Here is an 8,947-nt window from a genome sequence, read left to right as displayed (position 1 = left end):
CTCCCGCCATGGCCTACCAAAGTGCTGTGATTACAGGCATGAACCAACACACTCACCTAATAAATTCCATTTAAAAGAGAGAGACTTCTCTGATTTGGGTAGAGCAAAGGCAACATATGTAACCTAAATATTTTTGTCCCCGTAATATGCGTAATATGCTAAAATTAAAAAAAAGAGAGACTTAAGACATATATCAACTGAATCCAATACATGGATCTTGCTTTGATACTGATACAAACAAACTGCATGTATGTGTGGTACGTGTGTGTGTGTGTGTGTGTATACACACACGTATATGTTAGATAATTGGGGAAATTTGAGCATTGACTGCGTGTTTGAGAATATTACGAAATTATTGCAGGGTCGAAGGCAGGAAGGGATGGGTGAAAACCTACCTATAGGTACAGTGAACACTATCTGGGTGATGCGCACACTTTATAGCCCTGCCTAAAGCATTGCAAAAGCAATCCAGGCTGAGCGTGGTGGCTGACACCTGTAATCCTAGCACTCTGGGAGGCCAAGGCGGGAGGATTGATTGAGCTCCAGAGTTCCAGACCAGCCTGAGCAAGAGTAAGACCCCGTCTCTACCAAAAAGAAAGGAAACAACAAAACCCACCTGAGTGTTGCAGGGTGCCTGTAGTCCCAGCTACCCAGGAGGCTGAGGCAGAAGGATCCTTTGAGCCCAGGAGTTGCAGGTTGCTGTGAGCTACAGTGACACCACTGCACTCTACCCAGGGCAGCAGAACAAGACTCTGTCTCAACAAAAAAACCAAGGCAACTGAGAGCCCCCTCCTCACAACCCCCACCCCTATTTTAAATTTTAAAAAAAAGCAATCCATGTAACCAAAAACCTTTGTACCCCCATAATATTTTCAAATAAAAAAAAGAAATTATTGCAAATTTTTCAGAAACAATAATGATACTGTGGTTGTTTTTTAAGAGTTTTTATCTTTTACAGATACTGGAATATTTGTGATGAAAATGATATAACGTAGTATATTTATAAGAGGGAATAAAAACAAAATGTTGCATAATATCTTTCTACCCCATGATTAAATTATATAACAACAGATGATAACTTCTAAGAAAAAATCCATGTGTGTCACATGTGACTGTGACTGTGACAGACCAACGGGGAGGAAGGTAGGAAGAGACTTCTCATCCCCTTCACTCCACGAGCGGATGGTGTGAAAGGAGACCCTGAGATCTGCAGTTTGTCATGAGACTGTCTGAAAGGCAGCACAGTGAGGGACACGCTGCACGGGCAAACGAAAACACTGTGTGGGACGTGTGTCCCTACTACAGGGCAGCTGCTTCCAGGTAGGTGATCTTTTTACAATAAACGAACTGGACTCGGAGTGACTCGCTGGCTACGGATCCAGCAGGAGTTTACTTCCCTTGCTAGCAGGTCTCCCGCTGCCATCACCTTCCAACAGGGTACATTCCTCTGGGACCCCAAAGAGGAAGGGCTCAGGGGAAAAGGAAATGACAGTAGTGATCATACCTTACACTGTTACTGTGCTACGTGTTGATCAGCGTCCTTAGCACTTTAAAAATACTAATTCGTTTAATCCTCAGGACACGTCTGTGGGGTGTGATTGTCATTCTTCCCTTTAGCAGATGATGACTAGGAAGGAAGGTCACATGACAGGTGGCGGCGGAGCTGGCTTTGCCCCACAGTCCTGCCCCAGGGCGGGCGCTGGCGCCACTGCTGTTCCGGAACGGGAGGGAAGTGGAGGCAGCTCGGGGAGAGAGACTGGGGGGAGAGAAGAGTGGGCGGAGTGCGCCACCGGCCCCACGCTTCCAGGAGAGAAGGGGACAGGAATATGTCACCGTCAGGACAATAGGCAAAGTCTCTGGCTTAAATCTGAGCGTCTGCAGCTCTGAGAGAGGTGGCGGGTGGGGAGACCCAGAGGGGAGCAGGTCCAGGGTCACGGGTGACCCCCAGGCCGCCACTCCCTCTCATACTTGGAGTCCTCCCTGATCCACCTCAACGACTGGCGTCCTGGAGTCGTCGGCGTCGCCCCCTGCGACCGCAAGGATCAGAGCGTGAAGCCGCGGGCACCGCGGGCGGACAGGCTGGGACGGGACTGTGGGCGCCAGGAGGACCACAGGGAATGGATTACTAAGGGACCTGAGGATCCGGGGCAGGTACAACCACCAGGGCCAGGGCGGTGAGTGACGTCAGGCTGCGGGGACAGGTATCGTGCCCCCACCCCACACTAACGCGCCAGGGTCCCCCAGGTGTGGGAGGGCGGGGCCTCACGCGGACCCCTCACAAGGACAAGGGACATTTTGCTTCAGGCTTCTTTCAAGCTAGACTGACTTTAGCTGTGACCAATCACAGGGAGGAGGGAGGGCCGGGCGACCTGCCTCCCCTCCCCCGCCCGCCTCGGGCTGACCCCGACCGACCCGACCCGGTCCGCACCTGCAGATGCTGCGCGGCTGCGCGGTGGCGACTGATGGCAGCTTCGGGGGACACTTTCAGTCCGCCCACGACGGCGAGGATTTCATGTCCCTGAACCGGGACCCACAGACCTGGGCGGCGGCGCAAACCGCGGCTTGGGGGATCACGCGCCTGGAGAGGTTCGGAATCTCGAGGCTACCAGGGAACACGGATGGGTCACTGTGCTAAGTGGCTGCTCAGACACCTGGAGCAAGGCAAGGACACGCCACTGCGGTCAGGTACTGGGGTCCTCCGGGCCGCACGTGAGGACCTCCCCGAGTTGGAGTTATGTCCCCTGGAGGCGACCCTATAGCAGGGAAGAGGGGCCGCAACCCAGCTCCCTCCTCCTCCTCCCCCTCCCCCTCCCCCGCATTTCTCTCCGCGGGGCTGGGGCTCTGCCCAGGCCACTGAGGCTGACCTGGGGGTGGGGGGAGGAGGACAGAGAGGAGGAGTGTGGGAAGGAAAACAGGAAAGGACAGCAGTGACCCGTGTGGCAGTGATGTGCTGGGGTCCACCCGCACCGGGGCTTCTGCTCCTTCCCTGGTCCTCGGCCCACGATTAAAGGTACCCTTTGGCCCAACCCGAAGCTGAGGCACCGGACAGGGAGTCAGCAGAGACAAAGCGAAGGAAAGTAGTTCACAGAGCGCTGCCCGGTTCCAATGTCAGAACACAGCAGGTCACAAGTATCAGAAAATTATACATCTAACTCCAATTTAGGAAAGAAACAGAAATTTTAAAACTCAAAAATAATATCTCAGAAGTTAGAACCAAAATAGTGGCTTAACAGAGATGGGACACATTTGAATAAAAAGAGAATTAGGGATTTGGAAAATCGCTTCTCCTGGAACCTATTTTTAACTTTGAAAATTGCTGTTAGACTCTAGCAAGGAGGCTGACATCCAGGATTGTGGTTTAGTCTCTCCACCCACGAGAACCCTGCTGTCTATGGCTCAATACACCTCGACCTCCGACCCCCCTCAGACCAGCCATCAGCACACGTGACCGTCACACAGGCCGTAATGGGAGGTCACCTTGAGGTGCTGGGCCCGGGGCTCCTGCCCAGCAGAGATCACGCTGACCTGGCTGCGGGGCGGGGAGGACCAGGCCCAGGACACACAGCATGGGGACCCCAGGCCTGTGGGGAACTGGACCTTCCAGAAGGGGTGGCAGTGGTGGTGCCTCCTGGGGCAGAGCAGAGACCCACCCGCTGCATGCAGCACCAGGGGCTGCCCAGGCCCCTCTGCTGAGTGGGGGAGGGGGTGGAAACCCCCCACAGGACTGGCGCAGAGGGACTGTTCTGGGTCCCGTGGCAGGCTCAGTTTGACCTGAAGGCCCAGGCCCCTTTCATTCCCTTCTCAGAACCACCTTCCCAGCTCATCCGAACCATCGTGGGAACCCTGCTGGCTTCGCGCTACCTGCTGCTCTGGTCCTTGCAGCTGTCATGTTCCAGAAGAAATTCTCAGCTGTGGAAGGGGCTGGACATGTGGCTTTGCTGCATCTGACCTTGAGGGATCCCACTGCGAGTGGATGACTTGCACGTCACTTCTCCCCATTCCTGGTGGGGCTGAGGACGAGCCACAGACCCTGAGAGGGGACCAGGCAGACAGGCAGACTGGCACAGAGCTCACCGCCTGGCCAAGTGGCCACTTGCCCCAGGTCAGGAGAGGTTCAGGGTGAGCGAGGAGGCAGCTGGGAACCCGAAGCTTGGCAGCCAGGAAAGCCGAGATCGTGCAGCTGACAGCAGGGGCCGGTGGGTCAGCCGTGCTGTCCCCACCGAGCCCCAGGGGCCGGGGGAATGTCCTTCTCACCAGGGAGCTTCAGCCCTGTGACCATCTCTGGACTCCACGCCCCGACCCTCCATGAGGACTCCAGATGGTGGAGATGAGGGTGCCCATGACACCGGGAATCTGGGTCTCACATCGTCTGATTACATTTATTAAAAACGTCAGCACTTTAGGTTTGATTAAAAAGATATAAAGTTTCCTGACCTTAGTTTACTTATTATTTCAGAATCTTCTCATCCTTTGACTTTACACAATTTCCAAGCCTGAAATTGCTGCACATTTTTTGCTACAAAATAAAGTCATGAATTCAGGTTTTAAAGAGTCATCCTTCCAGATTGTTCATTTCTTGTGAGATACGTAAAACATTAAACCAAACAATCACACAGGATGAATTAATGCATTTGTACCAGGTATGTGTGGACGGATCCTCCTAGCTGTTTACATGGGAGGAGGAAAGGGGTCCAGCCCCATTCACAGGTGACAACAGCAGGGTAGCGACACTCAGGACATGTTACTGGCTGCTCCGGACCCTGAGGGGAAGACCCTTGCTGCAAACAGACACCCAGGAGAGTGACTGCCTGGTCCTGCACTGTCACTTCCTCCTGTCCTGTGTCCTGCATTTAACTTCCTAATCTCAGCTGAGAAGCGACACTAACCAGGTATTCAAGACCCTCGGGCCCCTCTCCACCATGGCATGGCACAGGGTCTCCTCTCCTCATAGGAACTCCGGGAGGGGTCTACTCTGTAAACGCCAGCACGGAAGGAGTGGCCGGGGGAGCCCACCCCTCTCACCCCTGGAACAGAGAGGGTGGGAGCCACAGTCCTGTGCCCAAGGTCCTGCCTTCAATGTTGTCTCCTCCTGCAGGCTCTGCCCGGCCCCCTTCACCGTTATTCTCCAGGAGGTGACAGGGTCCCAGAGGCTGGTGTGCTGCTCACAGCTTCCTGAAATGTGCGCAGGGGCCTGATGCCAGCAGGGGCTGAGACAGTGGGGACACTTGGGCTGCAGGGGCCTTTGGGATTTGAGGGTAGGGGATGCTCAGGGTGTCACGACAGAGAGTGGCTGAGCTGAATCTGGTCGTTGTCATTTTGTCCACAGCGTGAGAGCTGCCTTGTGAGGACCAGCAAGACAGACATTGTCCTTGCTGCCCCTTGTCTCTCTGGGGCCCCTGACTCCTCTCCCCCAGCTGCTCAGCTGTTGAGTCTGTCTCCTCCCTGCAGAGCACGTGGAGGGCGTCGGGAGAGGGGCCCAGTCCCCCGATCACCCAGAACCCCTCCACATGTGCCCAGTGTCCAGGCTGTGGGACCCGTCCCTGGATCAACCTGCCTTTTCTGGGAATGAACGGGTTAAAGTGTGTCCCTCCCAGATCTCGCTGTGACTTCCTCGCCCTAAATAGCCACCTTGTGCTATCAGTTATTGTTCTCATTTCCTCTCTGAAGACGTGGTAGAATAAGAGGGTAAACTCTCTCTGGATTCTGAGTATGCGCTATGCTGAGGCGGGGACAGGTGGGGACATGTGGGGACAGGGGTGGGGGAGGTCAGGGGTCGAGTGGGGGGCGCCTCTCTCTCTGTGCTCAGTAAAGTTCCTGCTCCTGGTTTCCTGCCTGTTGGTCTGGGTCCCTCCTGGTGCTGTGACTGGTACCTGCTCTTTAGGGGGCAGGTGCTGCTCCAGGTCAGAGCCTCACACGCCTGCCCTGCGGGCCGGGCCATTCTCCAACCCCGTGGGGGTCAAGGGCGGGGACTGGCCTCAGCTCCCCTCTTTCTGTGTGTCTTATATTTAGATGTGATCCCTGTCATCGGGGCTTTATCTGAGTATTATTTCGCAGGAGACCTGCTGTCATTCGGCTCTGGCCGTGCTGCATCTCACACTGACGTGTCTCGTTTTTGTCCCCTGACGGCCCAGGGCAGCCTCTGCACAGGCGGCTTCCCAGATGCTGCGAGCTGGCTGTTCCCACCTTTGCCCCCTTTCCTGCCTGTTTGTGGAATACTCCTCTTTTCCCCACATTTACTGTGGTAGCCAAATTTGGGAATTAGCACAGGGAAGAGATATGCTAGTTCCAGACATAAATGTGCAAATTCTTAGCAGTTCCCCACGAACACGCTGTGATCAGTGGGGTCCTGGCAGGAAAGAGAGGGCACAGCCAGGGGTGGCTGGAAGCCTGGGAGGAGGCAGGATTTACAGAGGTGCTGGAGGGTTCTGAAAACCACAGGAGCCGCTGAAGCTTCCAGAACTGTCTACAGCAGGAGACGGTTTTGATCTCTGAGCTTGAAGTGGCGGGGAAGGAGCAGTCGTAGGACTCGGGAGCTCTGTGTCTGCGGGTGGGGGCAGCCCAGTCTGCTCCCTGCTGTAGGGAGAAGAGTCCATGGTTCCTGAATAAGAACCCTGAGCTTGCTGCCGCTCATCTGCTGGCAGTCAGCTCTTAACAGGAGAGTCTGTGGAGAGCTAGAAGCACCCCTACAGCTGGTCTGGGGGGTGCCCAGACCCGTGATCGTGTCTGAAGCCTTTGGCAGAGGCCACCCCATGGCTGTGCCCCTTCCTGGGCTTTGTCCCCTCCGTCTCTGTGGGAGCCGTGCTGGTTCTCGCGCCCTCTCTTCCCATCCCATGCTTAAGGGTGGGGTGCGGTTGGACGCCCCCCTCTCCCCCTGGTGTTCACAACAGAGCCCTGGTGTCAGGGATGTGCCCTCTCCCCCTTCACCCCCGGGCCTCCTGGGGCATCATGATCCCAGGAAGGGGGTGACGGGCATCGCTGTGGGCTTCAGCCCCATCCCCAGGGGCTGTCGTGTTTTGGGGGAAAGGCGGTTACTGTCCTTTGTATAAAGCGGAGGCAAATGGACGAGGGCAGTTGGGTTAGGGTCCCTTCAGAGGGTTCGTGGTCAGGGCAGGGTGACACCTGCTCTCGTGGACTGTCCTCCGTGAAATATCAGCATGAGCCCTTCCCCCCGCCCCACCCCGCTCCTCCCGCAGTGCACCTTCGGATACCACAGCGCCATTTAACAGGTGTGTCTGCCCATTAAGTATCCCTCTGACAGTGTCCCCAGGGCACTCGCACCTGGCAAGTGGCCCCAGAATCAAGAGCCCCTTAGGGCTGAGCCCGCACAGCCAGTGGAACATCTGGAAGGGCGGTGGCATTTCATCCCCGGCCCAGACCCTGCGAACCTGATCTCAGGAGAGAGGGAGGATCCCAGGAACGTCCCCCTGGTCTCAGTGAGTCCTTTCCCCTCCCCCTGCCAGACAAGTGTCACGCTCAGCAGGTCTTTCCCTGTGGTTTCTGTCAAGGACGCGCCCTTGCCTGTGCTCTCAGTGGCAAACTAGGGGCCTTGCAAGTCTCAGTCGCCCGTTTGTCCTTTAACTGGTTGTATGTTGCAGTCTGCTTCCTTAAGAGAATCCTGGTCACTCCAGTTTCCTGTGTGCCACCCAGTCTCTTGGCTCATGTGGGTCCCTGGAGCTGGTGGCAGACACCACTGTGACTGAGCACTCCTGCCCCTTTGGGGAGCACGGCCTGTCCAGGAAGCCCCCAGGCCCAGCAGCTGGACCCCACTGGGGTGCTCTGAGGACAGTCCCTCCTCCCAGGACGTAGCAGTGGAGCAGGCAAAGTGCAGCCCAGCCCCCAGCAATCCCAGGGAGTGGGGAGGGGGCACATGGGTGACAATCACTCCTAGGCCAGGGATCAGCGAATGCCGATGCCCAGTGGCTGCAACCCTCGGGAGTCCCCGCCCCTCAGGAGGGGCACTGAGTGGAGACAGCACCCCGGGATTTGGCCTTCCCAGGCAACCCTGAGGCTGTCTTGGGACACAGCCCCTGTCTGTGGGCACCAGACCCGTGAGGGACAAAGACGTGCTGAAGGTTGTGGTTTTGGATCCCCCTGGCTGCTGCACAGACCCCACCCAGTTCTGTCCTCCTAAACCCCTGCTAAGACCTTCCCAGCTTTTCCCTGAGCGCACGCCGACCATCTGGTGTTTGGTGCTTAGTCTCCGGCAGCGTTCACACTGGGTTTGGCTGCAGATCCCAACAAACCTACTGTGACAGGACCCTGCCTGGGTCAGGGCCGGGCCACGTGCTACACTGGGCCCCGACTCCCAGCAGCACCAGGGGCTCCTCTGCACCTCGCGCTCCAGGGCACGTGCACGGGGTGAGGGTTCAGACAGCGTGGCCGTGGCTCTCCTTGCCCGACGCTGCACGCATCTTCGCTGTTTTTCACATATCTGTAGTACACAAACCTAGACGATCCATCACCCAGCGTGCCGTGGGGTGGAATTTTGGAGAGCGAGGAAAGCAGCTGTGACACTTCCACCGCCCGACCCCAGCACAGCCTCGGCAGGGGCAGGTGCTTCTGCTCACACTCACACACACACACACACACACACACTCACACACACTCACACACTCACACACACACACACACTGACACACACACACTCACAAACACACACTCAAACTCATACACACACACACTCACACTCACAAACACTCACACTCATACACACTTGCACACACAAACACACACTCATACACACACTGACACACTCACACTCACACACACACACTCACACCCTCATACACACACTCATGCACACACACACACTCATACTCACACACTCATGGACACACACACTCTGACTCACTCACACACTCATACACACTCACACAAACACACTCCTGCGCACACACGCACTCATGCACACACACACACTGACTCACACTCACACACACACTGACTC

At 56.2% G+C, this 8,947-nt stretch overlaps 1 long non-coding RNA gene across 1 annotated transcript; it reads right to left on the bottom strand.

Annotated features, from left to right (window-relative positions):
- Positions 1-623: 623 nt before the first annotated feature.
- Positions 624-4,382, bottom strand: LOC138395369 (uncharacterized). Its single transcript, XR_011235529.1, has 4 exons — positions 3,862-4,382; positions 2,429-2,651; positions 1,505-1,756; positions 624-752 (listed from the first exon to the last, which is right to left on the bottom strand). It is a non-coding gene; the product is annotated as an uncharacterized lncRNA (long non-coding RNA).
- Positions 4,383-8,947: the final 4,565 nt, after the last annotated feature.

This window comes from Eulemur rufifrons, chromosome 15, assembly GCF_041146395.1.
Source record: "Eulemur rufifrons isolate Redbay chromosome 15, OSU_ERuf_1, whole genome shotgun sequence".
NCBI lineage: Eukaryota > Metazoa > Chordata > Mammalia > Primates > Lemuridae > Eulemur > Eulemur rufifrons.
Note: the sequence above shows the minus strand (reverse complement) of the source record. Positions and strands in the feature narration are given on the sequence as shown.